Raw genomic sequence first — 19,767 nt, forward strand, 5'->3', positions numbered from 1 at the left:
ACACTTGTTTAGTATTGGGTTCAAAAGAACATTAACAGGAGCTGTACCACAAAGCATTTTAACATACCCAGGGTATAAGTAACTACAATCTAATCAATTTATTTCGGTGTGAAATGGACTGGGAGCAAATCAATTTCCTTTTATCTATTCTAAGCACCTAGAGGGTACATAACAGTAACGTGATAAAAGAAACACACTGCATCCAACGCGTGGCTTTAAAACACGACTACAACATGTCCAACTAAAACACACGGTTTTAGAAGCTGAACTCCAAAAGTGAATATCTGATGAATATATGATGAGAGGATATCTATTTTGGTTTGCTTTCTACTCTGCTGGCGTTACAGCTGACAGAATAAGGCTACATGGGTCACACTTGCCTTAAGAATACAACCACAATGTAACGCACCACAGGAGACCAGAGTAGACCCAAGCGCAGAGCGCAGTTTTATTAACAAGGTACAGACGTCAGGCGTGGTAGTGTCCGGTGAACAGGCAGGGGTCGAAAAGCCAGGCAAGCAGAGGTCGGCAGAGGTACCGTCAGGGAGCAGGCGAGGTCGGAGCTGGGGGTCAGGCGAGGGGCCGGGAGCGCAGAGGTAGGCAGAGGTACCGTCGGGGGTCAGGCAGGCGTGAACAAGGTCTGCGACAAAGGAGAGGTCAAATAGCAGGTAGGCAGAAACAGAATATCAATAGAACGCTCTGACTGTGATGGCAACATGCACAAGACTTCGCACTGGCCTCTTCTTCTTCTTCTTCTTCTTCTTTGGGATTTTACGGCAGCCGGCATCCACTGAGTTGCATTGCTGCCATCTATGGGCCTATCCCACTATTGCTTTACACTCTGTCATACACTCCAGCATCTCTCAAAAATTTAACAAGGCATTTCTTTCCCCACTCGCTTACTCCTAGAATATTTTCCAGAGTTAGATCTTCCACGCCAATTTCTCTCAGTCCTGAGAATAGCTCCTGCCTTTGCCGGTCATACTTCCTACACAACATCAGCACATGCTCCACTGTCTCAGGTTCCATACATGAGCACAGGCCACTCTGATGCTTTCCTATAATATATAAAGTGCTGTTCAGTCCTGTGTGACCAATTCTCATTCTAGCCATAGTAACCTGCTCTTTACGACTGCCCCCCCCTCTGCTTTTATTGATATTAACCGTAGCATGTACCCTGAATAGCTGCCTCCCTTTGGCTTCCTGCTCCCATACTTGCTGCCACTTTAGCATTGTTTCCTGCCACACTACACTTTTACCTTCTGCCTCAGATAGGCTTAAATTTACCTCTATAACCTCTTTTTGAGCAGCCCTTTTCGCCAATTTATCAGCCTTTTCGTTATACGTAATGCCTACATGAGCTGGAACCCACATAAACGAAATTTCTACCCCTCTCCTTTTCACATCTCTAATTGCTATTAAAATCTCATATACAAGGTCTTGCCGCCTCTTTGACGACCCTTTCCCGATACTACTGATAGCTGACACAGAGTCACTACATATCACTACTTTTTGGTTCTGAATCTGCTCAGTCCATTGCACTGCCATCAAGATTGCATATAATTCCACTGTGAATACACTTAAAAAATTTGACGTTCTCTTAAAGTCTTGGACATTCCACCTCTGAATAATAAAAGCTGCTCCTGTGGCACCAGTTGTTTGATCTTTCGAACCATCTGTAAAGATGCTAATATGTTCCTGATATCTCTCCATTATCTGACATTGGACTGCATATACTAAATTTGCCTCAGGATTATCCGTCTTAATTTTAAGTATCTCTAAATCGGTTTTTGGGGCCTCTAATAGCCATATAGGAACTGCCGGCCACATTACCCCTGGGCAAAAGTTCTTATCTTTTACAGCCATTTCCTGTGCCACTGCCTCCCCTGTCCATCCAAAACTTGATAGTCTTACCATCTCTCTTTCCCAGCTTGCCTGAATTATACTGTTCACTGGGTGATCCCCCTTTTGACCCATCAGGTTTACCCAATAATTCGCCTGAAGCTGCTTTCTTCGCAGATCAAATGGCACTTCTCCTGCTTCTACCTGCAATGAACATACTGGAGAAGTTCGCACGGCTCCTGTACATATTCTCAGTGCCTTAGCTTGGATTACATCTAATCTGGCTAGCACTGACTTGGCTGCAGATCCATACACCAAACACCCATATTCAATTCTTGCTCTAATTAAATATATATATATTTGCTTCAAGGAGACTACGTCTGCTCCCCACTCTGTTCCAGCCAGGCATCTCATTACATTCATTACCTTTTTACATTTGTCTACTATACTTGCCACATGATTCCTCCACGTAAGTCTAGGATCAAATACCACACCAAGAAATTTAAAACCTTGCATTTTTCCCCCTTTTCCATAAGCTACCATCATCTGCGAATAATGACTTTCCAATTCCTGGCTGAACTTTAGAAAACACATCATTAATCATTATATTGAACAGCAATGGACTCACCACACTACCTTGTGGCGTCCCATTTTCTACGAAACACCTTCTAGATATTGCTCCTCCTATTTTCACCTGAATGCTTCTATTATATAAGAAGTCCATTACCCAGTTAAACATGTTTCCCCCAATTCCTAGTATGTGCATTTTGATTAAGAGACCTTCTACCCATAGCATATCATATGCTTTTTCCACATCTATAAATACTGCCACAACAGTCTCTTTCTTTACCTGAGCTTTTCTTATTTCATCCTCAAGACATATGATTGAGTCAATCGTACTTCTTCCTTTTCTAAATCCACTCTGACAGCTAGCCATCAGCCCCCTTTCTTCCATAAAGTGCATAAGCCTTCCATTCACCAATCTTTCCATTAATTTACCCAAGTGAGACGTTAAAGCTATTGGTCTATAACTTGCTGGATTACTAGCATCTTTCCCCGGTTTTCTTATTGGTAAGATAACTGCCTCTTTCCATCCAGTAGGAATCTTTCCCTCCTCCCACACTTTATTAAATAGATTTAGAACCTTCTCTATCCCTTTATTACTTAAGTGCCTTACCATGCTATAGCATATTTCATCTTGGCCAGGGGCTGAATTCTTGCATTTATCTAACGCATTTCTTAACTCTCTCATTGTAAATGGAACATTATACTTATCATCTAACTTCCCTTTCTTTTGGATATTCTCAGCATATACCCTCCTTGTTCCTTCCCTACCCATTCTTTCTTCTTCTGATAGATTACTGGAACTATGCACCTTACTCAAAGTACTCGCCATCATTTCTGCTTTCTCTAAGTTCGACATAGCCAGCTGCTCCCCATCTGAAAGAATTGGATAATTCCACTCTCTCTTATTACCTTCCATTTTCCTGATCATTCCCCACAAATCCTTTATATTAGTATTGCTTCCGATGTTACTACAATATCCCCTCCAGAATGCTCTTTTCTTTTGCCTTATTGTCCTTCTTACTTCTGCCTGTGCTTGTTTATACTCTATCATATGTTGAAAGTTATGAGTTCTTTTTAGCCTTCTAAATGCTCTGTTTCTCTCCTTAACTACCTCCTTACATTCACTACACCACCATGGAACCGCTTTCCTTACAAGTTTACCTGAGCTTTTTGGTATTGTAGCACTTGCAGCCATATCAATACTCTGCCTCACCTCGCTTTCGTTCCTTTCAACATCCATTGTTTCCTGATCTGACCTAAAATATGAATCACTTATTTCTATAAATCTCTCCCAGTCTGCTTTATTGAACATCCACCTTCCATACCGAACTTCTGTGCTCCCCCTTACCTCAACATTCAGTTTACATATGACTGGGTAGTGGTCACTTCCAAAAGTGCCGTCTTTATACACTTCCCACTCACATTTTAAAGCCAGCCTGCTAGACACAAGTGTAAGGTCTAATACTGACTCCCTGCCCGATCTAACATCTATCCTAGTCTTTCTACCATCATTCATACACACTAACTTCCTATCATTCATTATCTCCTCAATCACCTGTCCATTATTATCTGTCTTATCCCCCCCCCCACACTGTGTTGTGAGCATTAAAATCTCCACACCATACAACATTATCCCTATCCTGGCCTTCTATTTCCTCCATTTCTTTTACTTCTAGCTGTTTACAGGGATTATAATAATTTATTATTACTATTTTCTTTCTATCTGCCCATACTTCCACTACCACATATTCTTGTTCCTTCCCTGTACCCAACACCCTATAAGGTACACCCTTCCTTATAAAGGTGGCACACCCCCCACCGCTCCTTTGCTCCCTATCTCGTCTAACGATAACGTAGTTATTTAAAACAAAGTCAAATCTGGGTTTTAGCCATGTTTCCTGAATACACATTATATCGGGCTTTTCACTTTTATTGTCTATGTATTGTTTAAAATCTTGGCCATTTGCTAGTAAGCTCCTTGCATTCCAATGTAGAATGAACATAATAGATATGATCACCCTTTACCTATTTCTTGGCTTGAATGAACGGCAAGACAATCCCTTATTTCTTCCCATTTTAGGTCTAGCATGCCCAAATGCTGCATTGCTGCCTTTGCAATGATTTGAATCCTTTCTGTTTTGGATTTGGCTTCAGCTGTTGCATTAATTACCCCTGCAATAAAGATAACCAAGTCTCTTTTACTATCCCTCCTCACCTTCCTTTCCTCATCCCTAACACGTTCCTGCCTCTGACTCCATGCATTCACTGTTCTTATTTCCTCTCTAACACTTTCTTCATTACTTCTCTTGGCTTGCTCCACTCTTTTAACTGCTTCTGTATAAGGAACCCTATCCTTCCTTTTCACATTCTGAATCTCAGACTCCTTTCTCATTGCTTCACAGCCCCAGAAGGCCGCACTGTGCTCCCCTCCACAATTACAGCATTTAGGTATTACCCCCTCACCGCATTCTCCATAGTCATGCTCCCCACCACATTTAGCACACCTTTTTTTCCCCCTACACATTTTAGCTACATGGCCAAATTTTTGGCACTTGTAGCATCTCATTGGCTTATGCATGAACTCTCTTACCCTGTATCTCATAAATCCAAAGTAAAGTTCTGTGGGCAATTCTTTTGACGCACTGGCCTCTGAGGCTTCGGCAGCTTAAATGCCCAGCCTCTCCTGATTTGAGACGAGCCACAGGTGCGTAGGTGGGAGTGGCCGTGCCGGCTCAGTGGGCTGATCCTGAGTGGCACAAACCACTATAACGTGCAGCAGAGGGGTGACTTGAGATCCTGAGCTTCGGACCTTAATGTTCCGGAGACGGGGAACGTCTGTTTGTGACACACAACATATCATTTTTACATTATTGACATAGAATTATAGTCAGATCTATTGTGCCCTAGATGAAGCAGAAAATCAGTTCATTTACACTCGCCAAGTTCTGGGGTTTCTTTTATGCACATGTCTGTTTCAACTAGATTAATTTTAGCCTGACTTATGACTCTAACTTCTTCCTAATTGTATAATATATATATACACAATATATCTATTAATTTACCATAGCAATATAAGCTTGGATTGGTCAGGATGCATTGCTGTTAAAACGAGTGGAGGTCTCTAATATAACTTGTTCTGATGTACGTAAGGTGTTCGGCATACGTAACCGTGGCAATCTATCCCGGTAAGAAGACAACTTCTGTCATATAACTGAAAGCTCAGAATAAACAATGAAGGTAACTTGCAAACCCCAAATTCTGCTTCATTCTACAGACCTTAGTCCAGGACTTGAAGAGCATATAATATAATTAGATTCTCACTTTTTTCTGGTCTGGTTTCTGTTTGTATTTGTGCAGGTTATTTTAATATTACGGTCAAATTTCTAGTCACCAAGTTACATTGGAATTCAATGGGATTTTGTCTAACATTATGAAATAAATAGGGCCGGGACTTTAGCGCGTTAATTACGATTAATTAATTACACAGAAATTAACACATTAAACATTTTTTTACACCGCAGAACGTTTCTCACTGGATGAGTTTCGGAGGACCGATTATACTGGAGCACCAACTAGCGTTCATGACTTCAGACAACAACAAACCACAGTGAACATGAACGAAGAAGTTGACTAGACCGTGTTGGGTGGCCCCGTGAATGGGAAATCTTATTATGATAAACACACGGATGGAAGCGTCAATAAGAGTGTGGTTGTGTGCAAGCTATGCGACAAGGAATTCACATCGAGCCTCAAGTATCACCTCAACGCAAAACAATTAGCAGCTAGCGTGGAAGTTAGCCCGACTCCGAGTACAAGGACCCACACCCAACCCACACTGCACCAGATGACTGGTTTAAGGACCAGGGTAACTAAGTCCACGTCTGAAAAAATAACCAATGTTCTGAATGTACTTTAAAGTATTGGTCTACTTAAAAAAAACATAGTTTACAGAATGGATTCCACTCTCTCATACCAAACGCACATTAACCACATCACTAAAACATCCTTCTTCCACCTCCGCAACATTGCCCGCCTCCGCCCCTCCCTTACCCAGTCAACAGCAGAAATCCTCATCCACGCATTCATCTCTTCCAGACTCGACTACTGCAATAGCCTCCTCTATGGACTTCCCACCACTCATCTCCAAAAACTGCAATACATCCAGAACTCTGCTGCCCGCCTCCTCACCCATACCCGGTCCAGAGAACACATCACCCCGGTCCTCGAACAGCTCCACAGGCTCCCCGTTCAATATCGGATTCAATACAAGCTCCTCCTCCTCACTTATAAGTCCCTCCATAACCTGGCTCCGCCCTACCTCTCTGAGCTTCTGCAACAACACCAGCCCACCCGCCACCTCCGCTCAGCAGGCACCAACCGCCTCACCCCTATCATTCGCACTAACCGCCGAACCCTGGGGGACCGAGCCTTTGCCATCGCCGCCCCCACCCTTTGGAACTCACTCCCACAGCCCATTAGAAACTCTGACTCATTACCTTCCTTCAAATCAGTGCTCAAAACCCACCTGTTCAAACTAGCTTTTCCGTAAACCCCATTTTTAGTTTTTTCCCTCATGTAAAGCGTCTTTGAGTGTCCAAAAAAAGCGCTATACAAGTTCGATTTTTTATTATTATTATTATTAAGGTCTACTTACCTATAGGCTACCTGAAAGTAGCTATATTTCTAAATATGCTATTGCTACACATGTCTGCTGGAATTGGTTGAACAAAAATAAAAATCCATGTGAAAAAAATTACTTCTCACTGTTCTCAGGTCAAATATTTATGCAATTAAAATGAGATTCATTTTGATTAATTAATTACAAAGCCTCTAATTAATTAGATTAATATTTTTAATCGAGTCCCGGCCCTAGAAATAAATGTTATCTACATTAATGATCGATTAACACTGTTTTGTGTATCATGAAGAGTACAGTAAATATTTCATTCAAACTAAACTTTTGGGTAAGATCAGGAAAAGGAGATGGATATTTAATATTCTCTGGGGCTGATCATGCAACTGCTTGGTAAGATTTACCTCAACTTCAGTGGTATCTTACCAATGTTTAGTAATTTGCTTAAACTGACTCTTTAATTAAAGAATTGAATTGATCAGCATGCTTTACCTGTAGTTAGATTGAGCTTGCCCATTTTGCCACCATCCGGATGATCTGAAATAGAAGCTTGCAATTAATATACAGCGGAATAAATGTAAACACATGTATTAATTTGACGTCCTCACACTGAGCTATTAATTATGAATGGGTCCCATGAAAACCACAATTAAGCCTGAGAAGCTTACAGCAACAATACAGCAATATACAGAGCAGGAAAATAAATAAGTAAAAGTTATACTTACAAATGTTCAAAGAAGCATACACTGTCTCTCCAGTGACTAGTGAATGACAGGTCTCGATGGCGATGCTTTAAATACATTTGACTGGGTGTGACAGTTCCAAAATTAAAAGTGGACACTTAATTAGTTATGAGGAAATTGGCACTGGTGGCATCTGATTACGCGACCTACCAGATACTTCCCTTTTGTCCACTGCATATTTTACGCTATAAGATTGATAAAAAACAAAACCTCAAACAAGACTGTTAGGAATTGGCAGATCCTGTACATCAAGGTCTACGTGATGTTTGAGTTCCAGGAAAAGAGTTTGATAATGTGTTAATAACTGGGCTGGACGAATGTTAATGACTGTATTGTTTTCTTCAGTCTGAAACTATATCCCAATGGTTACAGCTCTGACTAATTATGAGTCATTTTAATTTTAGTAAAGTCCTACAGTTGTGCTGGTAAGATTGGTAATCCAACGCTGCCAATAGTGTTTTCTTTCTGGAGAATTTTGAACCACAGCGTCATTTTCCTCACCCGCTGTTTCCACACCTCAACGAGGAAATTATCCTTCCTGTAATGTCCTTTTTAATTAGACACACCGTAGTCATAACATAATGTGACCTTGCACATAATCTAAAGAGCAGAATGGACCATCAACAATGTATTCTCGGCCAGGCATGTTCCGGTTATTATTTGGACATGCTGGGCAAACCTCAAAAGGGAGGAGTTTTTATTAGATACCAAATCTCGCCAGCTGGCCCGCAGAGCTACCTGAGCCAATTTCCTCATTAACTTAAGTGCACATTTAAATTGGAACAGTGTGACCTGCATATTTCCCACACCTTGTCATCTTCTTGACCCTTTAAAGAATTGCTCCAAGTCATCTTCACAGACACAGCGGAGACAGTGTATCTTCTTTAATTTGATCAATATCCTTTTTGTGCTGCCTATATTTCTATACCTGTATGAAAAGAAGGGATGATCGGGATTGTGCTGAGCACCAGTCTCTCCTTCCTACTTTAAAGGTATACCTTTGGTGTTTCACAGTTGTGCATTGCAGTGTTAATTTTGAAAGCTATTTCTGAGTCTTAGTCTTTTAGACGATAATGAATGTTAGTTTTAGTCACATTTAGTCATTTTAATCCTTAGTTTTAGTCTAGGTTTAGTCGCCGAAAACTAATGTCATCTTAGTTTCTTCTCTGATCAGGAGCAGGGACCCCCTGTGTTGTGTCTACAACTTTAATTAATAGTCTAGCTTGTAGTACTTAGTTTGTCCATTAGATATCCCTCCTAGGATAGGTCTATAGCAGGGGTGGGCAAACTTTTTGAATCGCGGGCCACAATGGGTTCTAAAATTTGACAGAGGGGCCAGGAACAAATGGATGAAGTGTTTGTGTGAGCTAATATAAATGACATGTGAAAAATCATTACATAAAAGGCTTTGGCTTTTAACAAGTAGCAAAGCATTAATTTGCAAAGGTGTGAAGCTTCGCTAACTTTATGAGGACAAGGGACCTAAACGCAACACGTTGTTGTGTTGTCTGTTCACTTGCAATGCTTTTGACATGGCCCTTTATTGTTTCAACTATGAAATAGCTAATCCTAAAAGACACCCCTTTACGTCCTACAATGCTTCTCCTCAAATGTCCAAGCCCACTCTAACTGCAGTTTAGCACACTTAAGTAAATGTTTGAATTAATCAAGAGCATTTAGTGTCAAACATACAAGGAATTAGACAATGTAAGTGAAAGTGTGACCTGAGTGACCGCAGAAAAAGTGGGATGTCAGAGTCGGTCAGAAGCAGAATAATTTGCTGAGAGTTGTTGTTGCAGTTTCTCAGAGTACATTAGTTTAGCATCTTTCACCGCCTTACTGAACCTGTTTTTTGACTTTGTGTACAAGTCTTTGTCTCCTTTCTTATCTCCTCCTGATGGCATTTTGTGCACTCTTTAGAAAGAGTGATCAAAGTTGAAAGCTTGGTTTGGGGATATTTGCAAGGATTCAGCCAAACAACCTATTTCGTTTAGCTCGTCTTAGCTTTTTGTTTGCAAAGGGATTAAGCAATTCTATTTTGAAACGCAGCCCTTTTTATTTAGTTTTGGAGATAACATTATTCACATTTGCAGTTATACAGTTCTTTGTTACATGACGATAAACTAATGTCGAAGAGTTTTTGTACTTAATTTAACTTTAGTACTATAATTGATTAACTTCACACGTTGATCTCTATCCCTCTATTTAATGACACTAAATGGTTACATTATGATCTTCCGGACCTTTGATTCTAGAAATTTTCTCTAACGGGACCTCTTTACAATTTATTTGAATACCCCCTTATCTATACACTTCCTGCGGTCTTTGCGCGTCTCCTGCAGACTGCATTGCACTACTATTAAGACTCTCGAGTAGAGAATGAACACCGAAGATGAACCTCTGTCTCTTTACTTCAGTATCACAGGACCAAATCTATAATGATGTCATAACATTCTCTTGTCCAGCTCCCTTGCAAGAGACACAAGCTAAAATAACCAGATGTATGTACAGTGTCTGTCCATTTCACCCTGAATTAGATGATTTGTGTGACACTTTTGGTGAGTTGTTTTTTTTTTTTTTTGTGCTTGAGTCCTATTTTCGCCACCCCACTGTGTCGCAATCTGTGCCCCATCTTTCCGAGAAGGACTTCTGAATCGACTTCCAATGGTCACTTCCACATCACAAAGAGAGCATTGTTGTCCATGTTTGGAAAAGATAACTGAGTGTAGGATTAAAGGTCAAACCCGCTGGGCATGTGCAGATGTGGAATCTTCTTAAAATGTCACATTGGATATACCGTGTTCAGTCAGTTGGATGAGGATGGTAGCGTCCTGCATATCGATCCAAACGATGTAGTAGGTGGTACTGGGTTGGCGGTAGTGGGCATGATTGTAGTTGTCGTAGGGAGTTGTGGTGGGGTGACTGATTGAACCAGACCTAGGCAAGTTTCCTTTTAAAATGTTGTCAAGCATGTCAAGCATCTAATGACACAGTGATTAAAAATTCTCCAAGAACACAACCACTTTACACCTAATTCCGCTGCATGTGGCCTAGTTGACTGACACAGTTGAAAAACATTCTCTGGGCTGCAGGGTTGGCATGGAGCGTGTTATTTCCAAATTAGGGCTTTTTATGAGTTTTTACCCCTTTTTGACTCTTTCCCATTTTGTACTGTTAAAAACAGTAGAGTAAATGGAGTTTAAACACAACAGGCGCAGTACTGAAGGTGCAAAATACATGGAAATGTTCATCAATTCTCCTTAGGGGAATCTAGGTCTCCGTAAAAACACCAGTTCTTTTGTTTAAGGGTTAGAGAAGCAATGATAACTAAGATATAATTTAGAGGGTAAACAATGCTTTTATTTGTAAGCTAAAACCCATAAAACAACTGCACTTGTATTCAAATATATGTGTGTGTATATTGTGACAAAAGGTCTGAGCCCTCGTCAGCGTCGCCCTGGAAACAGAGCAGGCACACCTGCACCTGCTCGTCACGGGCTGAGCGGCCACACCTGCGTGCCATCAGGCGCACACACCGTGGAGGTGGAAGATGTCCCGCAGGACCCGAGTAACGTGTGGCTTGTGTTATCTCCCCCCCCAGAAAGCAGTGGGTGACCGCCATCCCTCCGTCCCCTTGGACTCCACGGACGCCCGCAGCACCGCGCACCGGGAAGAAGACCGAGAGAGAGAGGAGCGAGCACCAGGGGAAAACCCTCATGCAACCTAATAAAATCCGCCCTTCGGGGCACTCACCGTGACCCTCGTGCCGTGTGTTTCTAATAAAACAAGTGAAAAGTCGAACACCACAAGGTTTAGTTGGTGTCCAGCTGTGTTCCTCTTGTCTGCAATGTACTTCAATGAGGTTAAAATAGGGTCCAACATAGGCCTGGTAAAAGTTATAAAAATATATATTTTTTAAAATGCTAAAACCAATTAATGAACCTGCTAAACGTATAAAAACAATGATTTACAGCAACAAAGGAATCTAAATCTACACATCAAAATGTTCTAATCTCCTGTCCCTTACTGCAGAACTCTTCACGTTTCACCGAATGGCTTTCCTTTCCAAGAGCACTGATACTTCTTTTCTTGTTATTAAATAGCTGCAACATCCTAAAGCAGCTAAAAAATATATATGTGGAAAGGGTGGCAAGCAGATGACACCACTAGGGCGGTTGACGATGCATTTTGTGCAACCTTCCTTGTCAAATTTCTGAGAAAAGGAACCGTAGCAAGGGAAGAGAGTATTTTTTTGGTTTAGTTTGAGCGCTATCATCATATTGTCATATCGTAAGAACAGTAACGCATTTAACCTTGCATTTAAGGAGTCTGCTGTCGTTGTTTAATGCATCCTGCCCTTACCAAAGAATAAAATACTGTATGTTTGACAACCGGTGTGTAAAAAAAGTTATTTAGTGTAGGTACTTCAGAGAACAAACAAATATACCTGTGCATCAATATACAATACAAATGACGTGAATTACATTCATGACAGCCAAAGGGGGTCCCTGCTCCATCTCGCCATCAGTTTAGTTGAATGTAGTTCATGTAGAAGTTTTTATTTGTCCATTGCAAAATAAAAAAAGACAAACAACCCAAAACAGAATACAACATGTTTTTTTACTTTAATTTACACGTCTCAGGCTGCAGTTCAGTTGTGATGAAAGAGGCGTCCCAGAATGCACCACTTCCTCCTGCTGCTGTGTTTTGCTGTTAGAGTTGAATGTGGTTTTGATGCACAAAAAGGAACCTCATGATTGATTAAATAAAATGTCTCACTTACTACATTTAAGTCTAATTAAAAGATGGTGGATTCATTTTGGTCTGTTTCAGCGAGCTTCTGTGATTCACTTCTCTTTACCTCACAGGGTTTTTATATCAGTCATTCTGAAATGATGCAACACCTTTCTCTGGGTCACTGGATATGTTTTAAATAAAATGTGCTGCTTTAGTATAAAGAATGGATCATGAACAGAAGCAGAAGTCAGAGGAAACCTCACATCTGATGTTCATCTGTTGTTTCTGAATTTCCACATTTCTCCGGATGTTTCACACCTTTCAATCTGTCTCTTGACTCGAAGCAGAAGTGTTTCTCACAAGCAGAGAGTCAGAGTGTCAGAGTGGACGTGAGGATGGGACACACTTTGTTTGCTGTGTTGGGGCTTTTCTGTGAGTACTTTCTCTCTTTAAATCATAGTTTTCATAGATTCAACTTTTTAAAGGCCAGAAGTTAATAGTTTCTGTCAGTTTGATGATGCATGATGATGTTTTTCACTTTATTTTAGTGCTGAATATTCTCCTCTACTGTGGACACGCTGAAGGTTTTTATACAACTTTCTTTATTCTGATACATTCACTCAAGACGATTCAACACCTTCTGTCTCTATTTTACATTTAATATTTCTGTTCTTTAGTTTGATTATGATGAATACAAGAAAGAAGATAAGATTCATTCTTTGCATGTTGTGTTTGTTTCTAGATGCTTTGCTGCATATTGAGCCAAACTGGTCCCCTTTATTTACTGGAGAGGAAGTTAGCTTCATATGTGACTCAAGGGAAGGAAACGACACTGACTGGAATTACTCATTCAGTAGGAATGATCATTTCTTTACCACAAACAGAACAGTAAATAGATATACCGGTACACCATAATTTCTAGAATTACCACTAACTAGAAGAAATGGTGGTGATTATTGATAACACAAATAGATCAAACACATCAGCAGAGTCTGGCGCCGCCTTCAGGTGAAATGTAGTCATTACACAGTGAACCTTTTATTATTCATTACAGGGAGACTGACTTTGATGTCTTCTTCTGTCTGTAACTTTAATTATAATTATGTCAGAAACATAAATCCCTGATATGTTGTATCATTGATCATTTAGTAAAGCAAAGAACTAAGTGTTCCACAGACAAAGATGTGATCCTTTACCTCCTGCGTCCTCCTTGTATGAAGGAGAATCAGTGACTCTTCACTGTAGACATGGAGACCAGAGAAAGGAGAAGAATGCTGACTTCTACAAAGACAAAACACACATGAAATCACCATTTCTCTGATGTCTGATGGGAGCTGTTACAAGTGCAGATTTAAGGACAAAGAATCTGAAATAGAATATTTGAAATGTAAGATGAGTTACTATGTTTAAAGACATGGTCCCCAAACACCTGTTTAACACAGTTGAAGACAGATAAAAAGATGGAGGACATCAGCAGTGAAAGTAATCCACCAAGGACTCATCATAACACGTCTTTATTCTGTGAAACCTCTTTCCAACAGATGTCCCTCGTCCTGTCCTCACAGTGTCTCCATCATGGCCGAGTCCTGGAGACTCAGTGACTCTGACCTGCAGTGTTGAACCTCCACCTACATTTCTGAGCTTCTACCTGGTAGCACCACTGGGACTGAACAGGGTTCCTACATTCTTCATGGACAGACACACACAGCAGGATATAAGTGCAGAGCTAGAAGAGAAGATCCTGTGTTTTACACTCAGTATAGTGATGTGAAGTTTGTCTGGTCTGGAGGTGAGTTTGTTCAGACTTTTATATTCTTGGACAAGGGAATAAATGTCCTTTTTGTGTTGACATTGTCCTGTGTGTGTCTCCTAATGATGTGTCTTCAGGTGTGTTCCAGCAGCGTCTCTCACAGTGAGTCCTCACAGACTGCAGCACTTCAGCAGAGAGTCACTGTCACTGAGCTGTGAGGGAAACTCTACTGAGTGGAGAGTGATGAGGGTTGATGAATCTGGCTTCATGTCACCCTGTTCTATCTGGGGTAAAATGACTGGATCCACATGCAACATCAACACTAGAGCGAGTAGTGGAGTGTACTGGTGTGAGTCTGAAACACAGTTTAGCAATGCAGCCAACATCACTATACACAGTGAGTTTATATTCATTTAAAGGTTTTTAAATCTAAAGTATTTACACATCTTATTACAGAGTGCTGACATTTTAAGGTGACTTTATGATGAGTTTAAATCAATATTTATTTTAACAAACGACTCAACATTCTTAGTTTGTTGCAGTATAATTTCTTTGTATTATCCAACATGTCTTTGTGGTTTACTTTCCTCTTTATGACCATAGACGTCCACCATTGACTTTAAACCAAAGGAGCTGTAGAGTTATCTGCCTCAGTTTGTCCCTTTTAGACCATTCTGTAGCTCACTGCCACTAAGTGGACATTTGTCTCCCACATATTGAGCATTAATTAAAGATGTAACTGTGAGCATGTACGTCACCAAAGGGCCGTCTCTTTCATCCATGAAATGCAGCTATTCACTCAGCTGCTGTATGAATGTGAATAACAAATGTAAACTATAAATGTCTTCTGGTCATTGGACATCAGCTTGTTTGACTTCCTGTCCTCTGGTCTCTTTACAGGAGGTGATGTCATCCTGGTGAGTCCTGTCCGTCCTGTGACTGAGGGACATTCGGTCACTCTTGGCTGCAAGTTGAGGACAGAAAACCTTCTTTATGATGTGGATTTCTATAAAAATGACAAACTCCTCCCAAATGCTGTCAGAGGGGAGCTGCTTATCTCTGCAGTTACTAAGTCAGATGAAGGCTTTTATAAATGTAGAGGAATGAAATCACCTCAAGGTTTGGAGACTTTGACCTCAGCAGAGAGCTGGTTGTCAGTGAAATGTGAGTACGAGTTTAGTAACATGTGTTACAGTCTGAGTAAGAAAAGGTATCACTGAATTACAAGTTATCTTAAAATAAACTTTGTGTGAGAAAATAGTTTTTAAAATGTTTATGTTCAGTAAAAACACATATTAAAATGTAACATGAGCAGCAATGAAAGGTGAATAGTATGTGATAAATGGTTCATGTTTGTGGGTTTGGGTCTATGTGTTACTATATATATATAATTATTACTTGTGTTTCTCTTCATGGTTGTTGTGTAATTGTGTGTAGATCCTGAAGAACCAGCACCACTTTCTGTGTTTCCCGTGCTGTTGGTTGTTGGTCTGGTTTCTGGAGTTTTACTGATTATTCTCCTGCTGCTGTTTCTGTGTTTCTACAGAAAGTCAAAAGGTGAGATCTTTTCCTTCTGATATGAGACTGATTTCACTGAAATAAGTCAAAGTCACAGATATTATTACACACACTAATTAATGATCAATGTGAAACCTTTTTCTTCAGCTTCAAGCCTCAGCAGGTTGGTACAAGCCTCTCTTCTCACTCTGAACATGGCAGCAGGACTTTACATGTTCCTCATTCAATCCTCTGTATTCACTTCATGTTTTGAACCCACAAGGTCTCAGAGGACCAATCAGAGCCCAGCTACAGACCACATGATCAACCAGGGTGAAACTCAAGACGGACATTACACTTCTCTTCTTCCTGGTCAGCTTTAATCCTTTTTTATTTAATAATATATTCTTAACTTTAATGCTAACATTTCCATTTCTGGTTATCTGTTTGTATGAATTATATAATGTTCTCAAAGTGGTTCAAATGATTGATGTGACCTCGTCTTTATCCTCACTGCTCTGCAGGTGATTCTTGTGTCTATGAAACACTCAGAGGCTCTGAAGAACCTGAACATGGTGCAGTACATCCTGTGTGTTCATCACACAGCTGTTAAATACTAGAATCACATGATCAAGTGACTGGTTGACCATCCTTTAAATTAAAGACAAAGTGTATCGATGATGTCACAGATTCTGTGTTTGAGCTCAAAGACATTGATGGCTAATGTGAACACTTCTATAAGGGAACAACCTGCAGTAGTTGAGATGCTTTTGGAGGCCAGCAGAGCTTTAATAAAGGAGAATAAAGTGTCTCTTCATGCATTCATCTGATCCTTCTAACAGGGACGCACCAATGATGCACCAGAGGAGAGAGATTACCAAAATGTGGATGGAACCAGCTGCAGGTACTTCAAGTACAACAGACCATGTAGTACAATCTGAGAGTACTTGTGTATTACTACCAGCAGTCAGCAAAGGTCAAACACAACACTTACACCTGTTACTCTTAAATAACCTTTAATCTCTTTTCCTTCTCTTTTTTCAGATGAATAAAACACCTGCATGGACAGAACCAGGGGAACGGATGACGACATGAAAAACCACATCTTTGTCTTTTGAATAATCATTGAATGAACTTCTTTCCTGATATGAGAAAGTATTTTGTAGTTATATTACATATACATCATATGTCTTTAAAGAGTTTAGTGGCTGAAAATAGTTGATTATTACATATACTTATTCAAATGTTGAAGTTGATTGTGCACTGTACATGTTTTCTGCTCTGTCACTTTGTTTTTTAAAACTTTTTTTAATGAAGGCTTGTTTGAAAAGCAGAAAAAATAAGTTTGACGTTTTTGAGCTTCAGTAGGTTGGTGATATTATTCAATATATCTTTTCTTTTATTTCTGATACATTTCTTACACATTTAATCTGTTATTGGACACATATTTCTCCAACATTTGAGTTTATCTTTGTCTTTTTAACAGTTTTAAGGTACTTTTTGTGTTTTATCTTCACCTGCTTGTGTTTAACACATTTTCTAATGTTTAATCTTTTTATGCATCAATAAACTTGCAGCTCTAAGTGTCACGGTTTGGTTCTGCTTCCTGTCTTATTTTGTAATTTTCATGTCTCTTGTGTTCCTGGGTAACTTCACTTCCTGCCTTGTCCTGTCTTCCCCTGTGATTGTCTGCTGTGTCAATGATTGTTTCCACCTGCCTTGTGTATTTAAGCCCTGTCAGTCTCTTGTCTCATGTCTAGTCATTGTTTCCTGTCACCTGTTCAGGTTGGTCTGTCGCTTATGTTTTTGGTAAATATTAAAGAGCACTTTATTTATTGGAAATCTGCGTTTGAGTCCTCCCTGCCTGCCTTCGACCCGCATCCTCTCCTGACACTAAGCAGTGTTTCCAATAAAAATGACAGGGATATTACAGGGAACATATATATGTCCACATTTTCCTCCTACATTCATCTAGAAACAAATTAAAATGTCTGTTAAAGTAGTTACTAGTTAAATGTCTTAAAGCTGAATTCTTTAACTTTCTACATATTGTGTTTGATAAAAAGTTGTATGTGAAGTATTTGACCTGCTGATGTTTTTATTGGAACGTTTAACAGGAATAGATCACAGCAATGTAATTAAGATATTACTTCATTCTTAAAGGAAATGGTGATGCAGGTGTCGAAGTAAGATATAACGGCTTTAGACGCACCCTTGTTTTAATCATAAAGCCATTTAAAATATTTGTATTTTCCTGTTTTTGATTTCATCTGCATTAGTGATGCTCTCACATGTTCAGTGCTTCCTGTGATGTGCATTCATCACCTGATTCCTCATCCTCTCTCTTTGCATCTCATACAACTTAGAGCTTAGCTTAGAGCTACGTGCTCCACGGACTCGTCCTCGTCCTTCACTCAACCCTGTCTGCTGTTTCCCTGTCATGTTCAGTGTGTTGTTTAGTGCACAATGGTCCAACCTTAACCTTGTCATCCATGTTTCTTCTCTCCTATTCCTACTGCCTACACTCTAGACAGTTTCACTGTAATTGTAATTTTACGGTGCTCTATCGTATTTCTATGTTACATTCTAACCAATTTCACCGTAAATGAACGGTACTTTAGTGGCTTCGGATTAGGGCTGGGCGATATATCGGTATAAACGAATATATCGATATATTTTTTAATGGGATATGGAATTAGACAATTTCGCATACATCGATATATTTCAATTTGCGCTCTGAAAGCAAGCTGCCGACCAGGAGCGCTCTGCACTGCTTCTCGCCCTCGCCCCGCCCATCCTCGTTCACGCGCAAAGGGGGGAGGGGCAGGGACACACACTTCAACAAACATTGAGGAAGCAACAATGTCTGCGCAGCGTGTGGAGGAGGAATTGGTTCGTTTAAAAAAAGCAGTGGCTCAGTAATTTGGAGATGGTTCGGATTTAAAGTATCCGATGAGCAACAAAACAACGTTACAGTAGGGTTGCCAACCGTCCCGTATTACCCGGAACATCCCGAATTATGGGCAATTTTGATTTGTCCTGGTCGGGACAGCTCCAGTCCCGATTACCAATCACAGCCTGCTAAGTCAATGATGCGCGAAAAGCTCCCGGTTGTTGTGAAGTTGTGACGTATCTGTAAAAATGAGCAGTGAGGCTGGCGCTGCTCATTGTACAAGCCCGGCGGACGAACGCTAGCACCCCCCGTCAGCCCGCGAAAGTGTCCCTGATTTGGGGTTGGGAGAGTTGGCAACCCTATTTTACAGCCAGGGATGGAAGCACTTCAAATCTTTTTCACCACCTAAAACAACGGCACAAACTGCTATACGAAGAGTGTGTGAAACTGCGCACTGCAGAAGCCGCACGCCAGAAACAACCCGAACAAGCTCCAGCCCCGAAACAAAGCTCACTGCAAACCTCATTTTCCCGCAGTGTGCCTTATGAAAAGAAAAGTGATTGTACTATAACGAAAGCGGTGTCCTATCACATGCTAAATATATGGTCCCTGTTGCAACTGTTGAACAAGTCGGATTCAAAATGCTCCTGAAAACGATTGACCCGAGATATGAGCTTCCCAGTCGCAACTACTTTGCAAGAGATGCACTGCCAAAAATGTATCCTGAAGTCAGGCAGAGCCTTGCTGACCGGCTCGCTAATGTGACCCATTTTGCATTGACCAGCGATATGTGGTCGAGCAGGACGTGTGAGCCCTACATGAGCGTGACAGTTCACTCAAGAAAAACAGGATTTTTTTAAAGATATTTTTTTATTTATATGTGCACTATACACTATTTATGTTTACATATTATTATTTGAACGGCTGAGCATTTGTTTAATTTAATTTATTATTTATTCATTTTTATTTATTTGATTTCGCAACACTTTACTGAAATAGCTGGTTTCAATTAAACGACTGATGACATGTCATATTTGGCTTTGACATTTGCGTTCAGGTTTTCTTCCCTTTAATGTGGAGAAAATATCGGGATATATACTGTATA

At 40.4% G+C, this 19,767-nt stretch overlaps 2 long non-coding RNA genes across 2 annotated transcripts; both read left to right on the forward strand.

The window, feature by feature from the left end:
• The first annotated feature begins 12,763 nt into the window (after nucleotides 1–12,763).
• Nucleotides 12,764–13,421, forward strand: LOC119222078 (uncharacterized). The gene is made up of 3 exons (XR_005120749.2): nucleotides 12,764–12,954; nucleotides 13,071–13,106; nucleotides 13,265–13,421. It is a non-coding gene; the product is annotated as an uncharacterized LOC119222078 (long non-coding RNA).
• Nucleotides 13,422–15,715: 2,294 nt separating this feature from the next.
• LOC119222074 (uncharacterized) lies at nucleotides 15,716–17,605 on the forward strand. The gene is made up of 5 exons (XR_009956278.1): nucleotides 15,716–15,829; nucleotides 15,938–15,953; nucleotides 16,053–16,141; nucleotides 16,294–16,673; nucleotides 16,814–17,605. It is a non-coding gene; the product is annotated as an uncharacterized LOC119222074 (long non-coding RNA).
• The last annotated feature ends 2,162 nt before the right edge of the window (nucleotides 17,606–19,767 follow it).

Source organism: Pungitius pungitius, chromosome 1 (genome assembly GCF_949316345.1).
Source record: "Pungitius pungitius chromosome 1, fPunPun2.1, whole genome shotgun sequence".
NCBI classification, from domain to species: Eukaryota; Metazoa; Chordata; class Actinopteri; order Perciformes; family Gasterosteidae; genus Pungitius; species Pungitius pungitius.